The 17,794-nt window shown below is 54.5% G+C and overlaps 1 protein-coding gene across 19 annotated transcripts in view; it reads right to left on the reverse strand.

The window, feature by feature from the left end:
- Nucleotides 1–17,794, reverse strand: part of TNS1 (tensin 1) — a 208,038-nt gene that overhangs the window by 126,503 nt on the left and 63,741 nt on the right. Inside the window, exon 1 of one of the 19 annotated variants that reach the window (XM_063713044.1) lies at nucleotides 14,088–14,304. The exons of the other annotated variants lie outside the window; for them this stretch is intronic. The gene's annotated coding sequence lies outside the window, so the exon portion shown is untranslated. Of the gene's footprint in view, nucleotides 1–14,087; nucleotides 14,305–17,794 lie in introns of those variants that run through there. 19 annotated transcript variants of the gene reach the window in all.

The following is a 17,794-nucleotide window of genomic DNA, read 5'->3' on the forward strand; positions in this document are numbered from 1 at the left end:
AATACCTCTCTGAGCCACATACACCCCTTCTCAGGTCCTATTAATCATAGAGATGACTGCAACAGCCTACAACACTGGTCTCCCTGCCCCTCGCCTTGTCCCCTCCACCCCATTCTCCATTTGGCAGCCAGGGAGCTATTTCTAAAATGCACATCCAGCAGTGTCACTGCCTAAAGTTCTTGCATAGCTCCCAGCTCACGGGAGAAAGTCCAAATGTCCTAATATGGCCGTCAGGCCCTTCGGGACCTGGCTATGACTCCCTCTCCACTCCCATTTCTCACCTCTCCACCTCAAAGCCCTTGCTCTGGCCAGAGAAAACTACGTTCAGGTCTGCTTCCATTCAATACGGCGCACTCTGAGATAGGGGCTATCAGTCCATTTTACACATGAGGAAATGAGGCACTAAGAGGTTGCATTCTCAGCCTAAGGTCATACAACCAGTAAATAATGGAAATTGAACCAAGTTCTGCCGTGGCTGTGTCCGAAGCCTCAGCTCTGCCCAGGACCACACCACCTTTCCCAGTCTGGGGTCACAGAAAGTTTCATGGAGAACATGGCCTTTGAGGTGGGTAGGGAGGAGAGATGCCAGGGGTCAAAGAACACAAAGAAACCAGTTGGCTGTGCCCAGGGCACACAGGGCCAAACGGAGAAAGGCGGTCAGAGAGGCAACTCATGCCACACTGCACATGACCTGGAGGGCCAGGATGAGGCCAATGTCCAGGGCCCTGGAGTGGCCTCATGCCCCCAGAGCCAGTGAGAAGCCATAGGTGAGGTGTAGGGCTGGAGCCCGAGAGTCCAGCCTGGAAGAGGCTCTGAGCTGGGCAGGGAGCAGAGGACAGAGGTTAAAGAGGGGATCCCAGGAACATAAGAAGATGGAGGGGCAGGAAAGTGGGGCAGTCGGAGCTGCTGAGGCACGCGGCCGGAGGACTAGGGGGAAGCCAGCCGCCATGCTAGAAGAGGAGGTATGAACAGGCAATATGGAATGCAGCCTTCAGAGTTGCCTTCTCCAGCAACCCAAAAAGCAGGAAAACCCCACCCCTTCTCCCTGGCCTATTCTGAAACAGGGAGGCTGGGGGACAGGGCCGGCGGCACAGAGAACAGAGCTTCTAGGAAGTTCCTAGAAGAGCTGCCCAAGGAAAGGGCTGTGGTCTGTGGTCACGGTTCTAGTGGAACTCGTGTGAAAGGAGGTGACAGGCATGGGGAGCGAGACCACGTGTTCATTCAACAATGCCCACTGAGTGCCCCTCCATGCCAGGTTCCCAGCTGTGGAGACAGATGAATGAGGATGGCCCCGCCCAGGAGGGAAACTTGTGGCCCGGTGGGGGAGACAGGCATATAAACAGAGAATTATAAAACAGGCCCAGTAATGCTATAATGGAGGTATGAAGAGGGCTAGGATTTCACTGGGATTCAAGTCCATCTATTTTTCCACCCAGAGGGAGGCTGCCCACCCCACCCCCTCACTTTCCACCAAGGGTTTCTGTTTCTAGATGGAAATTTGAAGGGACAAAAGTCTTTGACCTCAGCTGTGCTAGAGCAGTAAGGCAGGAAGGGTGCATGGGAAAAAAATCTAAGAGCAGTGGGAAAACCCAAAGAGCCAAAGGTCTCAGGCAGCACTGAGGACCATGCCAACCACCACGGGGACGTGTGAGGGTAGGCTGCGGGGGGCTAAGCCAGGCCCAAAATAGAGAATTCTGGGGCTGGGGCCACACTCAAATCCACACAGACATCAGAGACCCACACAGACATCAGCCGCTGTCTTCTGAAGCGAGGCCATCGTCTGTTTGCCAGCCAGGACAAGGGCGTAGAGACCTCTCCGCTTTCAACACCTGTAGAGTTACTTGCAAACCACAGGTGTTCACCTCCCTGTTTCCTAATTTCAAGGATGTTATTGATTGTATGTAGCATCATCAACTGAATAACAGTTTCTGAGGAGGGGAAAGGCTACTTGAATTGTACACATTGATCCTGAGGTGCATTCCATTTTCGGAAACGTTAAAATGTTTTTTAATAAAAGACATCTCAGATTTGAAGAAGTGCCTTACATTTTTGACTCTTCGGGTTCCCTATGCTGCCTGTATCACTGTCCTATGTGGTGGACAACCAGGAAATCCTTTCTGATGTCTACCTATGTCTCCTTTTAAGAATTTAAGGCGGGCCAAAAGGAGGAACAGGGTGGAAAGCAACCCAACCACATATTATTTAGGAAAAAAATCCCACATCCTCAAAGCTGATCTATGGCCTTATGTTCCCTGGACATCCCCAGAGGTCATTTTTTCTCATCGCCTGACTCCAGACAGCTTTGCACTAAACCCAAACCTGGCACCTGGGAGCAGATTCAGCTCTATGAGATCGTAACTCCTTCTGTTTGCGGGTTCCCATTTCCAGATTCCTGAACACACTAAGAGGCCATGAGTTTCCAACTACAGGGTAAGAGGAGGGACAGAAAAAAACCGGGACTGGGAGTCAGGCATGGGCTCAAATGCCAGTTTTGCTACAGACCAGCTATTGAGACCTTATTTAACTTCCCTGAGTCTCAGTTTGCCCCTCTGTAAAATGGGGGTGAGATCATCTTTGCAGAGTGGCTGGAAGTATTCAATAAAGTTGACTTAGGTGCCATCAGTAAAATTGTCTGGAATATAGAATATGCTTAGGAGATGTTAGTTCCCTCTATGTTAGCCTGGAGGTGATTAATGGCATTTTCCACACCTCAGCATCCTCATTTACAGACCAGTAAATTCTATGCACTGGGCTCAGTTCTAAGCATCTTATGCGTCTCAAAGCACTTAATCCTCACCTCACCCCTGTGAAGCAGGCCCTATTCCTATCCCCATTTTACAGAAGAAGAAACTGAGAAACAATAGAGGGAGAGCAAGGAGCTGATTTTTAAGATCCCATCTATTGTCAAAGTCAAAGAAAGCGTGGGACACTGTACAATGTGAGACCTTTCCATCAAAAAAATCCACCGTTTTTCCTGAGCTCTGAATTCTTCCATGCATAAGCTTCAGTTATCTGAAAATTCACTCGTGGAAAACTCCTGGCCCCTAGATGGCAGCGACAGGAGGCAGTGCAATTATTCTGCACAATTAGCGCGCATCGGGGGCTGGTGTTCTGGAACCCCATCTGCTCTGATGGACGAGGCTGCACCAGGAGCCCCAGAAAGCAGAAAGTCCCGAGGGCAGGACAGCCCGGCTCTCTGTTGCTCCTTGAAATCCATCTGGGGCCGAGTGGCAGGAAGCCCCCTCTCACTTCCAATTATCAGGCAGCAGAGGCTTGACACGTGGCCAGCACTGAAGGCCAGAGTAGGCCTGGCTGTCACCAGCATTGTTTGGCTCCACTTGACGCATATCCACCCTTCGTAATGCTTCCTTGCTCCCAGGCAGACCTCAGAGATGCACGTATCTGAAACCAGGTCTGGAGGGGAAGGAGGAGGGCAAATGGAGGGGCGGAAGAAGACCTGGCTCTCTGACTCGGAAAACACTGAGAGATTTTAAACGGACAGAAGACAAAGCTGGCATCAGCTAAAGACCCGGTGACCCAGACACTGCAGCCCTGCATACACACAGCTCAAAACAGCCCAAGGCACACACAGCGCACACGCCTGACCACTGCCGGACCCAGATGCAAAGTCACCCCCTGGTGCTTGGGCCCCACCCCAACCAGAGCCACGCAAACAGAAACACATCAGCACTGCCAACACATCCACTGGCAGGGGCACTCTGCATGGCCCCAAGCACAGCCGATTCCAGGAAGCCAGAAGGGGAAGGGAGCCCATGTGTACAGACTGGGGCAGGGGGAGCATGAGCCTGCAGAGATGGGGGGTACAAGAGCAGCCCAGGGCCCCTGAAGCACACCCAGACCTCCCAGCTCCTTTCAAAGTGCCCATTGCAGCCTGGGCAAGCAGCAAATTCCCCTCACACTTGCCTGTCCCATCTGAGCCCCGCCCATCCTTCTGGAAGAGCAGGTGAAGGGATAAGGCACACGGGCAGAAGCTGGGTGGGAGGTGTCAGAAATGGAAGAGCAGGTGCACAAACAACAGGGTAGAGTAGATAGGAGGATATGCAGCCTGAACATTATGGGGTGGAAGCACAGGGAGCTGGAATTTTAGGGATAGAGGTGGTGAGGAAGGGCAAAACAGAGTTTAGGGCTTGGGACAACCATATTATTTGAACACATACAAAGAAGATGTACTTCATACAGGTTATCCCATTTAATCCTTCCAACAAGAGATTAAACAAGCAGTAGCCTCTTTTCACATATGAGGCTACTGAACCTTACAGCGGAGAAATGTGTCGGCCAAGGTCACACAGCGACGAGTGGTCAAGCTGGGACTCAAACCCGGGACAGCCAGACTGTAAATTCTACACTCCTTGAGGCAAGCCAAGTTGCCTGGATGCTTGGAAGACAAGACAGAGCAGCGATGGAGCTGAGGGGGTGTGAAGGTATAGGTGATGGGAGGGGCTGATCTGGAGAAGCACAGAGAGGCAGAGGGGATGAGGTGTGGCACCCTGCTGGCCAGGACCCCCAGCTCCTAAGGAGGACAGGGAGGGAGGAGGTCAGGCTGCTGTGATTCAGTGGCTGGGCCTCCGGGGAGAATTTCCGGAGCCCCAGACAGCTCTGTGCAGTCTAGGAGCCACCTACCCAGTGGAGACACTGAGCCATTACTCACAACTGTTACTCACTTTGCCTCTGCACCCCCATCCCCAGCACATCACTTCCTCCCACTCTGTTCCCTTTGGGTGGCCAAGGCAGGCAGCAGATCTTCCCCAGTCCCCTCCCTTGCTTCATTGGCTCCAATCCTGCCAAGCATATCCCCACCTGAGTCACTGGGACAGAGACGGGAGATTCTGGCCAGCCCAACCCTGACAGCTGTTGCCCTCTGCTCTGTTCCAAGAAATCAAGCTGCCTGGAGGAGTGGTCACTGGGCAAAGAACGTTCCAATTCCAGTGCTGGAAGGACCTCCCCAGCATTTCAGATGGCATCCCAGCAGATGCCTGAAGAGCCAACAGGATCCCACCTCCACGCTGGACAGCTCTGCCAAAGGCCTCAAGACTAGGAGCCTCTCTGTTCAGAAAGATCCGTGCACTTGCAGAATTTCAGCACTGCTGAAAAGAGAGAACGCCCCTAACTCGAAATTCTCATTTCACAATTGAGGAAACCAAAGCCCAAGAAGTAGAAGCAATTTGCCTAAAGTCACACAGTGCCAAGAGGGACCAGCAGGCCACCTGACACCCCTGCCACGGGTCCTTCCGCGGCACTACACAGACCTCTCTCTCTGCCCCAAGTCAGAGCAGGCCCCTGAAGTTGACTCTCTCACCCTCCTGTTACAAAGCAGTGCTGAAGACAGGAGATCTGAAGGCAAGGTGAGGAGGGGGAGGAAGGAGTTGCAGCCAGACAGTGGTTACTGGGGAGGAATCACTTTCCAGCAGTGAAGGGGCACTGGACTCCAGGCCACCTACTCAGAACAGTCTGCCCAGGAGGCAGGGAGATGGACTGCAGGCCCTCCAGAGGCTCTGGAGCTCAAGGGCCAGGCCCTCTGGCAGGAGATGATGGGAGGAATTCTTAGGGTCCCAGCTGGGAGCTTGGGAGAGTCGTGGCCTCCTCTCCAATCACCTCTCCTCCCCCAGCCCCCACCCCTCACCCTGGCTCGCCTCTGCTCTCCCAGGGCTCCAGCCTGGAATCCAGGCCTGACCACTGCCTCCACTCCCACGCTTGGCCCAGCTCAGCCAGCCACAGCAGAGGCAGCCACATGTGTGGTGGTGGAGGCAGTTCGTGAGCCACCGAATTCCTTCTAAGCCTCCAGAGGAGCCTCATCTGTCTCTTGTGCTCTCCCCTCCCACTCTGGGCAGTTGCACTCATCCCAGCCAACAAACCCCTGCTGCCAGCCCCACTCTCTCCCACTGTACCAATAATAGTAATAACAATAACAAAAACAGCAATAACAATCACCAAGGTTTATGCAGAACAGCCTGCGTGCCAGACCGGCTCTATTTGTTTCCTGCATTTTACAGGTGAGCAAAGGGAAGCACTGGCAGGTCAGGTAAGTTGTTCACGGTCATATAGCCTGCAAGAGGTGGGGTCAGGATTCACATGCAGACCATGTGGGTGGGGTCAGGATTCACACGCAGACCATGTAGCTGCAGAATCTGTGAAGTTGACCCCCACATCACACTGCCTCATGACAGGTCATCGCTCTAAGAAATAAATGCTGCTGAAATTCCCTCTTCTTCATCAACACACAGTCCCTGACCACCTGCGACATGCCAGGCACCTGGCCTTTGAGACACTCAACATTCCATCTAGCTCTGGACAGGCAGCCGCTCTCTGCACTCACCAGGCCACGTAGAGCCAGGCTGGGCATGGCTGCCTCCGAGCAAACAGGCTCCTCCACACTGACCAGGGAACACTGCTGTTCATTCATTCATTCATTCATTCAACAAACAGTGAGGGGCTACTGTGTTCCAGGTCAGATGGTAAAGGAGGCCCCCAAAAGGATCCTCTCGGTGCCTTAAAAATATAAGCTGCCTACAGTCTACCCTCACTCCTGCCTGCTGCAGTTCATCCATCCCAGGGCTGCGTGTGAAGACTTGCCAAGGATGGCTCTCTCTTGGCCTGAAAGATCTCCCAGGAAGGAGATTTCAGGGCCTCCTTGGCCTCCCAATCCAGGAGGGGAGGACGGTATGCTGGAAAGAAGCCCAGAGGGATCAGGGAGATGAAGTGACTTGGGAGAGGATTTTCCAGCCCCAGGGCTGAGGAATTTGAACATAGGATTCCAGGAACCCAGGCCCTGGCTTGAGGCCTGTCCCTAGGACTCCCCTGCCCAGTACAGCCGTCACAGTGGCCCAAATGCCCTTCCTAAATCACAGTCTCATCATGTCTTCCCTGTACTAAAATCCCCTGCCACTCCCCTCTTTAACCTGGCTCAGAATATCCCCCCGGCTTGAGCCCCAAGCAATACTTTCAGGCTCTCCCCAAAGCCATCCTTTCCCACACATGCCATTTTAAGCCTCCATATACTGTGGGTTTGCTCCATGCCAGGCACTGGGCTGAGAACTTTACAAATAGCATCTCATTTCATATCCATGCTAGCACTACAAGGTTGGAAATATGAACCCCATTTTACAGATGCAGACACTAAGGCTCAGACCCATGTAGCAGAGCTGGGAGGGAGACCCACGCTTGTTATTTCTCCTTACCTGCATGCCACTGGGCCTCTGCACATGCCTTCCCCTGTGCCTGAAGAAGTCTTTGCCCCTTTTCCTCCCTGCAAAACTCCTTCCCAAACTTCAAAATCCATCTCAAACGGTACCTCTTCTCCAAAGCTTCCTCTGCTCTGCCAGCTCACGTGAGCTGCCTCCTGCTTGACGTTCCCACTGCATTTTGCAGCAACACTCTCTGTCTACTCCCCTAGTCCCTCCACTAGATCATGTCTCCCGGTCTTTCCAGCCTCATACCCAGCACCTTGACTGGCATAGGGTGGATGCCCTCAAAGGCTTTTAAAGTGAACAATCCAGCGGCCCCGTGTGCCCAGCTGGACCCAGCTGCTGCCGCACAGCGTCCACAGTGGGTCCACAGGCACCGCCCCAGACCCAAGGAGCCGACCCCTGGGGCTGGCCCATCTCTGCCACCCCCAAATCATAGCCCGAACCCCAGCTCATCTCCCTGGGTGGAGGCTTCTCCCCATGCCAGCCCCCCTTCCCGGCTTGGCGGCCCCTCTCGCTCAACCAGCTCTGCCATTTCTGGGAGTCTCAGCCGGTGATTAGGGCCCTAATCAGCAGGACTTCCTGCCAGTGACTGCCAGAGGTGGGGGCGGGGCGGGGAGGGAAGCAAGGTCAATCCAAGGTGAAGTTCCACAGCGTTGGGACTGGGGGACGCCCAGCGGAGGCCCCGGGGAGATGGACTCACAGACCCCCCACCCCTGCACCTTTCAGGCCTTCATTTACAGTTGAAGGCACTGAGGCCCAGCGAGAGAAGGGACTCAGGTGGGACTCCTCCAGAGGCTAGGGACAGAGCCAGGCCTAGACGCAGATCTGCTCACTTGAGGAGCACTGCTCTCCCACCCAGATGGACCCAGGGTGGAGCCCCTCTCTTCCGCTTCCCCTGAAGCCCTCTTCCCCACCCCTACCCCCTAACCCAGCACCAAGCCCAGGACTGAACACAAAAACTGCTCCAATACAGGGTGGCTGGAGACCAGCTGATTGTCCAGGTCTGGTCAAGGTCAAGGGGCAAAGGTGAGGCCCACCTCTACATGAGCAATGGCCTAGAAATTGGGCAGAGGTGAGCAGGGGCCAAGGAAGGGAAGCAAGAAAGGGCCAGGCTGAGCTCAGGAATGCTCCCCAGCTATCATCATCAACCCAAGCCCATTCTTTCTCCAAAAAAAAGCTTAATGCCTTTTGCAGCTGCAACTGGGCGGGCCAGGGGTCCGGAAATGGAGTTCACCCCCGACCCAGAGCAACCCCAGCCTCCCTGGGTGGGAACCGGGTTGGGTGGAGAATACTGCTTGGCAGGCCTTGAGGGCTGACCTCTGCTAATGAGGAATGTCAGGGACACCAGAAAGCAGGAGACCCCAGAGAGGGCAGAGGCCTGGGATGGAGAGGGATCGTGGCCAGGAGCCCTACCCTTGCACGGGTTCAAAGCTCTCAGCTTATATGGCATGCAGGAAGAGTGGACATGGTTCTCCCCTACCCGCTACCAACAAGGGACTGAATTAAAGCTGCAACAAGAGGAATGCCAGTTAGATTTTGGGGGGACCTAGAGGGCATAAGACACAATAATTTGAAGCAGTTATTTGGGGATCCTACTTTAAAATGCAGATGCCACCTCTATGGGTGTAGCCCATGGTCCAGGGCAGGCTTCCTGGAGGCCAGGCGAGGTCCTTGCTCAGCCTGGGAGTCTCCGATTCTGTGACTCTCATCAAGGCATGGGATGGGATCCAAGAAGGGGAGCTCAGGCTGGTTTATAATAATGCATCTTGTTTACAGTGATGGCAACTTTCTCAGAGTCCTCTGTAAACACAGATCTGCATGGGCTCCCTGAACAGACAAGAGCTCCGGAGGGCCCCTCAGCTCCCTGCCTGCCCTCTAATTGCAGAGAGAGACAGAGTGAGGGAAGAGAAGATTTCTTCCCTGGGATCTGATGCTAGGACCTCTTAAGGGAAAATGACACCAGCATCTTCTCCACTCTCTGGTCCCATAATTCTCTTCATCTTAGAGATGGAACAACAAGACAAGAAAGAGAGAACTCCATCACCACCACCACCAATAATAATAATAATAATAATAACTAACCTTCATTGAGCACCTGCTATGTGCCAGACACCACCCAAACTGCTTTAAATAAATTAACTCGTTTGATCCTCACAACCATACCTTGAAGCAGATATTATCCCATTTGATAGTGAGGAAACTGAGGCTCACAGAGGTTCAGTCACTTGCTGAGACCACACAGCTGGTAAACCGGGTCATCATGAGTTGATCCCCAGCAATCTGGCACCAGACTCACATTCTCTGCCTCAAGACAGACCTCTCAGTCCAAGTCTAACAAATCCTCACCAGGCCCCATCAAAACCCTCACCCCTCTGCCCTCCATTAATCAGTCATCCGTGTTGAGCAGCACTCTGCCAAGCACAGCAAGGATCACCAGAGAGGCCAGAGGTGCAGGCCTGCCCTCAAGGAGCTTGTAATCCATCCAGAAGTCAGGTGAGCAAATGGGCAACTTGCAAGGATCACAGAACCCTGTGGGGTCCCGTCTTCTCTGCGGGAGAAGATGAAGGTCTAGGAAGGTCCCTGGGGGAAATGGACCCAGGTCTGGGGCCCCATAGTGGCCAAAGGGCCAGAATTCCCCCCAGCCATTCCTGTGACCCCTCACCCCCATCAGCTCCCCAGGCCCCCACCCTGCTGGTCCAGTCTCTCCTGTCTCCCACACCCAGCGCTGAGCTACAGGCTTCCAGGCCTAAAAAGGCAGGGACTGCAGAGCCCAGACTAGCCCTGGAGGAGGTAGCGCCAAGGACTGGCTCAGGCCCACCCACCACCCCTCCCACATGGGCTCCAGCTCCACAGAGACAAGCCTCTCCCCTCAAGGGAAGGCAAGGTGGGGCAAGTAGGAAGACGGCCAAGGCCACCAACCTGGGTAGAGGCTGCACTGGAGCTCTCTAGCGTCCAGCAACCTCCCGGACGGGAAAGCGCTCCAGACCATTGGAGGGAAGGAAAGAGGGAAGGGCCGGTGTGACCTTGCATAATGGAAGTGTCACCAGGGGATGTGGGCACAGCCTGCCAGGCTGGCCACCCTGCCACCCCCACCTCCTTGTCCCAGCTCACTTATGCCCACACCTCTGCATGCCTAATAGCCCTAGAAAGCGAAGAGCCATCTGGCCAGGGAGCTATTGAGCCAGGGGCCATTGGTGGATAGTAATGGGGACAAAGTCTAGGCCAGTCCTCCCAAACCCCAGTCTCCAAAACCCACCCTCTTCCTCCATCCACTTCTGATTTGCTTTATTTGGAGGCTGGTAACTGGGAGGGCTTTCCTGCCTATCTCCTCTGCCCCCCACCTCCAAACATATCCCTCAACTGGGCCTCAGTTTCCTGGGGTCAAAGAGGCTTTTGGCTCCAGAACTGAGCCAAGAAACCAGAGGCACTGGTAGCTGAGAGCCTTTGCCTGTCACCCTCGCTCCCGCCCTGGTGCCCCAGGCTCACGGCACACTCAGGTCTCCCAATCCTTCCCTGCACGTCCCTTCCACCATCACTGAGTCTCTTTCAAACCCCAGGAAAGAGTGTCGTCATTTAGCAACTTCATGTAGTCCCTGACTGGAGAAGAGGATTGGAGTTAGACATCGGAAAGGACCTCCCTCTCAGATGAAACCAAGACTGTGAGGGGGCTCCCCTGGTCGGAGGCGGTGGTTGAGTTGGGTGATCTCAATCTCCTACTGTGTCACCCTCTCTGGTCAGGAGAAAAGGAGGCACAGGCATCCACAGAGGGGCTGTGGAGGAGGCTGGCTGGTGTAGGAAGGATGGAGTCCAGGGTGGGTTCCAAGCCCACCCGGAAGCACTCACGGGCACTTCCCTCATGGGAAGCCCAAACCTGTTTGGTTTGGGGAAAGCTTTGGCCCCAGCCCTCTCTGGTTCTCCTCTCACTGCCCACCTCAGGAAAAGCAGGTTTGGAAAGGCCTGTGAGAGGTGACTGCTCCTCCCCTACTCACCCTCCTGAGAGGCCCTTGAGAGCAACTGCCTTGCCTTGCACCCCTCACCCCATGCCAGTTACGCAAGCCACTTGACGCTGCCCGGACAACCCTGCATTATTTACAAATGTGGAAACTGAGGCTCATATGAGACCCATGCCTGAGTTTTTCTGCATCTCAGATCTTGGCACTGCCCTCGGTCTACCATCTCCAGGCTGGCTAGGGAGGCCTGTTTTGGGGAGGCCAAACTGGGCAGGGGTTCAAGATGCCCAACATCCCAGCACCCACCCCCGGTCCTTGCACACTGGCCCCAGAGCCCCTCAACAGGGAACATGGGCTGTAACTGCAGGGGCTGGGGGTGAAGCCTGTGGTGCTTGCTGTCCCCTCAACCCCACACTGTCACGCAGCCCACCACAGGCAAGGGGCAGAGTGGGCCAGGAGGAATAGGAAGAACCTCAGAACCTTTGCAGGAAGCAGCTGGGGGCGGACCTGGTAGGCAGTTGAGCCACGGGTGTGAGGGAGGTGCATAGTGCCAGGGCAGAGCGTCGGGCTCTTGGTTCCTTACACATTGGCAGGAAGGAGGGGGCCCCTGCGAGTGGTCTGTGCCCACGCCCTAGGCCAGAGGACACAGCTTCCTGATCCCCCATTCTGGTGTCAGAGAACTCCCTGACTCCAAGTATCCCAGGCCCTCAGCATCCCAAGAGACCATCCAGGTCATCGCCTCTAACCACATCTCAGCCCAGGAATCCTTCCAAGCCCTTGTTCAGCCTCTGTCTAAACTCCCCCCAGTACAAGATGCTCTCCACCTTACAAGACAGCCCATCCTCCTGCTGACCCACCAGGGTCCTTAGGAAGCTCTTCCTTCACCTGAGCTGAGATTCCACCTCTAAGGCTCCTCTTCCTTAGACCAAACAAAAGTCATTTCTGGCCCCCCTTGACTCCTGCTCCTATCTGGGTAGAAACAGGAGCCTGAGGGTCCCCAAACTCCAAGGCTTCAGCCACAACCCATCGGAGGCCAGAAGTTGGTCCACAAAACAACAACATCTTCTCTGAACCCATAAGCATCCCACCCCAGCCCCGCTCTACCTGGCTACCAGGTTCTCTGTGCTTATACTTCCTGGACACCGCCACCTCCCTTGGAAATTCTTCACTGGGGCTTTGTGGGAAGTGAAGTGTGAAGAAGCATGGGATGAGGGATGGGGAAGCAGAGCTAGAAGGGCTCAAGGCCAGGCGCCTGGAAGCAGAGGGTCCCAGGTTGCCTCCTCCACCGCCAAGAACCCTCAGCTCCTGGTTACAGTGCTGGCTCCCAGCCCTGGTAGTCAGCCGGACTGGCCGAGACCCTCCCCAGCCTGGTCCAGCCCACTCCTCTCCGACTCCCTGCCCTCCATGGGCAGCAGAGTCCAAGCCAATCCCAAGTTGGGTCTGCAGCGCTGATCCCATTCGGGGCTCTGCCACCCACCTCTCCATCTCAATCCACATCCTCCCTCGCTCCCTCCCACAACCCTGGGCCAGAGGTGTCAGGCAGGGGGTACCCCATCTGTAGCAAGTACTGAGGTCCAGGGAGAGCTGGAGTCAGGCATACAGGAGTGGCCACCAGCTGGCAGGGGCAGGTGCAACTTGAGGTCACATCTGAGCCACCATGGTCTCCACCCACCTCAGGCAGCTTCAGGAAGGGAAGAGAGGGTGCTCCCCCTACACCTTCCCCACTGCTGCCACATTGAAGAGGCAGCTAGGACTTCCAGAAGAGAAGCCCTTGTCCCCAAAGACCCTGGCACCCTAGTTTCCAGATCCCCCTCCTATTCTCACCCCCACAACCGCCTGCCTGCCTGCCTGCCCTCCTCCTCCAGCTCCTCCCCACCCAGCACCCATCCTATCCCCTAACCCCATCCCCTCCCCAGCAGGGAGCCCAGCCTGGGAGCACAGCAGGCTTCTCCGGGTCCCCCCATCACCCCCACCCAGTTTCCTCTTCTAGAACAGTGGCCAGCCTAAAACATCTGGGCAGGCAGTCCTGGCCCAAGTCCTGGATTGGGGGTTGGGGGACAGACACTGAGGTCAGCTCCGTATGGATTCTCCAGCCTAGGAACGGGTGGCAGGCAGGGCATCAGAGTCAGAGGAAAGGAGGGGTGGGGGGAGAGGGAGGAGCAGGGGGAAGGCAGCTGCCCCTGTCTGTTCATTAACCACCTGGATTAGCCATTTCTACCCAGAGGGGTGAGGAAGGAGCAAGGGCTAGTGGTTGGAGAGGGCAGAGGGGGCACTCCTGCCAGTCTGTGCCTATAGGCAAGGGAGCAGGGCTCACACTGAGGAGTGGAGATGGGAAAAGTGCTTTGAACCCTAACCTTGCCAGGCCTGCCAGCCCCTCCCTGCAGCCAAGGTCAGACCTCAGGGAGCTAAGTGAGCCCCTAGGAGAAGAAAGGTGCCCTCACAGCAGCTCAAGTGAGTGGCAGGGAAAGAGATGAAGAAGAAAAAATACTCATGCCCCTGCAATGGGCAGGCAAGTAGCAGAAGAGACCCCCAGGCTTCCCCCTCCCTTGGTCCCTGTGTCCCTCCCTACTCCTCCAGCTGGCCTCAGTCCCAAGCAGCCACTGACACCAGCAACTTCCCCAGCAAACAAAACTCCTTCTGACTGGTTGCTCTCTCAGAGCAGGGACAAGCCGCACCCCAGACATCCCTGCCAGAACCACAGAAACATCTGAAGACAGGGGACTGACAAGGTTGGCCTCTGAACAGCTTGCCTGACCCAGAGACATGGGACCAGGCAGGCTGACCTCACCTTCTCCTAATCTGATCTGTGGTCTTGACAGCATCAGTATCAACAGCCCGGCAGCCCTGGCCAGCTCCATTTCCCTCTACACACAAATATACACGCACACTCACACACACGTACACCATCACACACGCATACTCATTCACTCACCTTTCCTGCAGAGGAGCCACTAAGTCAGGTGGGTGTCTGGGCCAAGGGACTCCCAGGTCAGGGGCGGTGGCCAGTGGCGGAGGCAGCGGCTGTGGCTGGCAAGAAGCTGGTTTCCCAGAAGAAGGCAGCAAGTGAGCCTGTGTCCAGGCAGGGAGCGGGGTGCAAGGAGCAGAGCTGGTCCCAGGGCCACTGCTGGGAGCAACTGAGCAGAGGGCTCTGCTAGTCGGGTTCCCTCCCAGGCCAGCCCAGGGGGCGGGCCAACAGCGCACCGCCTCCTTCCTGGAGTCAGCCAGCAGTGGGCCCCCTCCGCCAGCCATGGCCTCCTTTAACCCCTGCAATGCTCTGCTGGCTGCACTGTAGCCGGCTCTGGCCAGCCATGTCAGGGCACAGACACCTGGGGCAGGAGATCACCAGGGAATGTGGCTGCCCCTCCTTCAGCCACTGGCCCAGCAGCATCCCTGGGGACAGGATGAGCAGGGCCAGAGGGCTTGGGGGACAGGGGTGGGGAAGCGGACAGGGAGGGGTCAAGACTCCATAGAAAAGACACAGGTGCAGGGAAATGGCCAAAGGGCTTCTGGGTGGAGAAGAATGTTTGCTGAGATGGTGATGATGATAATAATAATAATATAGCAACTCTCAGCTTTTCTACAGCACTCTGCTCTCCGCTGTTTCCAACTCATTTTGTGACTGGAGGCCAGGAATCTCACTTCTGAACCTGCTTTTTTCTTAGCTGTCAAATGTGAGATAGTAATCTCTGCTGTTTTCTCTGGGCTGAGTTAGGACATTTGTGACTGTACATTCAAAAGTCATTTAAGCTGAACTCCAGTTAATGAAATACATGCTTCAACTCTCTTTGAAATGGATCAAAAAATAAGATAGATTGGCGGAAATGTGATAGAGCAAATATATCAAAGTGTTCATTGTAGGAGTTCACCATATAATCATTTCAACTTGTACATGCACGAAGTTTTCCATGATAAAAATAATGGGGGAAGTGATGTGAAAAGTTTAGAGCACCATATGAATAATAAAAGTGAAGAAGCAGATAGGATTATTTAGAAAGGCAGGGGAAAAGTTATTTGCTACACACCTATCAGATGCTGGGCACTAAAGACTATTAACTCTCACTTAGTCTTCTAATCACCCAGTTATTATAGCTGAAGATCGTGACCTCAGAGCACAGAGGTGACTTGTGGAAGTCCAAGCAGGACTGTGCAAAGGACCTCACACCTGAACCTGGCTGGCTCCAGAGCCAAGCTCCACACCACTCAGACATCCAGAGGTTGAAATGCCCTTCCTTCTCTTCCGCATCTGGGCCAGTGGCCTGCGCCTCTGAGCCTCAGTTTTCCCTGTGACACAAAGGTCTTTAAGAACTTTTCCAGTCCTAACACACTCTAATTTTATTAATTCAGCCAAACCCTTCCCCAGGCTTCAGTTTTCCCCAGAAGTACAATGACAGGGGAGTCTCTGAGAGGGGATACGATTTTGGAGCATATGAGGCCAGAGCCACAGGGAGATGGCCAGTACTTTGGAGGGCTGGCTCGCCCCCAATCAGAGACAATGAAACCCTTGGGGATGAGGGAGAGGACAGCTTCTCGGGACCTTATATGGGGAGGGTAGAGATAGAAGCATCGCTCCACTCATCCTCTGCCTCCTGAGCAAGATTTCATCCTCTCCTAGCTAGAAAGAGGGTCTGGGTTCTGAATCCCAAATTCCAGCATCCAGAACCCACCAGCCTCAACAGCAGCCTCAATCTGTGAGAGTGTGGATGCTGTCCACAAATGACAAGGATGGTGAAAGCAGATGGACTATGGGGACACTTGGCCTAGTCCTCCCTAGCCGTCGGCCCAGCCTCAAACCAAGTCTCCCACTCACTGGCCCCAACTCTAGGGCAAAGGTGACCCCAATAATATTATCCTCCTTAACCCCTACCCGCCACCCCCACTGCAGACTAAGGGCCCCTCTGGGGCTTGGGTCAGCTCTGCTTAGATGAGGGAAGTTAGAAGATCCTGGGTCAGTTTCAGCTCTCTAGAGGTGGATGTGGGGATTGTCCTATAAAATTAGAACCCCTCCCACTAGCAGGTACCAGGAACAGCAGAATGCTCCATCTTCCCCTTCTCTTCCTTCCAACCCACATCCATATTATCCCAACTGACATCAAAGGGTCCCAGCTCCCCACTGCCTGCTACTTCCAGTCCAAGCTCCGCAGTGGAACATCCCAGCCTTTCCAACCTTCTCTCCTTCCATCCTCCAATTTTGATGGTCAGGCCTTTCTCATACACCATTCCTTCTCCTCCCTATCAGCATTCGGGGCTCAATTCAGAAGCCATCCTCCCTGGATCCTTCTCCAGACTCACCACTTGGTGGGCACTGTCCCCTCCTCTGAGCACCTGGGGCTTCTGCAGCTCACTAACGCCCTGACATGCAGTGGGTCAGGTGCACTTCTATGGCTCCCATTTTTGGAATGATAAGGGATTTGTTCATTCTTTCCCTTCCCCTTTCCTCATTTGTTCAGTGCCCAGCACAAGGTTGACACATAGTAGAGTCTCAATAAGTGTGGAATGAATAAATGAATGATGAAGAGATGGATGGATGGATAATCAGTTCATGATTGAATAAAAGGAAAGGGCATTTTAAAATGCTTAATACAGCACTAGGCTGTACCAAAGATACTCATACGAAGACTTTTATATTTGAAGCTATATAATAGCAGGCAGAAACACAGGCTTTGCTAGGACCCAGGACATCCCAGACACATCCCACAAAGGTCTGTGACAGACTGGGCAGGGAGGGGGAGCAACCTGGAAGACCCCTCCTCCAGCCACTCTCAGGAGACTTTGGAGGTTACACTATCCATCCTCTACCCCATCATCACCCCTCTTTCCAGCCTGCCTGCTCCAGCACCTGGGTATAGAACTATAAACCCAGCAAGTCCCTTGAAACCTTAAGAAAGGAAGTCAACAAGCTAGAGGATTTCACAGAAAAAGAGCAGCCTTCCTCCTTAATTCTAAGAGCTGTCCCGCAGCCCATCATCTACCCTCAGGTCTCCCCAGTGTCAGTTCCACCATCTCTCTCTCTCTCTCTCTCTCACACACACACACACACACACACACACACATAGACGCACATTCTCTCTCTCACACACACAAACACACAGTGAAAACTGCTTTCTGAACAAGTCTGCTCAGCCCCCTGGCTCCCTCCTCCCAACTCTTCCTTCCAAGCCCCTGAGGACCAGGGTTCCCAGGGTCTCCACCTCCCACCCCCAACCTCCTCCCCTCCTCCTTAAGCCAACCCATACTCCTGTCCTTGTCCCTACCTCCCTCCCTCCCACCCCAATGCAGGATTGCACATCTGGTTCCAGTTGTGGTTGGTCCCTTCAGGGGTAGGCCTGGGGGTTTCTCATAAAACTGAATAATACCAGCCTTGGAGCCCGATGGAACTTGGGGGAGGGAGGGCAGGAGACTGAAGGGGTGGGGGAACAAGAAAAGAAGACAGGGAGAAAAGAGGTGAGGAGACACAGAACTGAGAAAGGAGACGGCAGTGCCTGGCATCGAGCAGGCGCCCAGTGGATGCCTGTGAGCTGCAGACAGAGGCTGCAGAAACAGATGTCAGGAGAGCCAGGAGTAGAGAGAATGGGACAAAGAGGGTGTCAGAAACGGAGACCCAGAAGGAGGAAAGAGATGGAGCTGGGGGTGGCGGGACAG

This window comes from Pongo abelii, chromosome 11 (genome assembly GCF_028885655.2).
Source record: "Pongo abelii isolate AG06213 chromosome 11, NHGRI_mPonAbe1-v2.0_pri, whole genome shotgun sequence".
NCBI lineage: Eukaryota > Metazoa > Chordata > Mammalia > Primates > Hominidae > Pongo > Pongo abelii.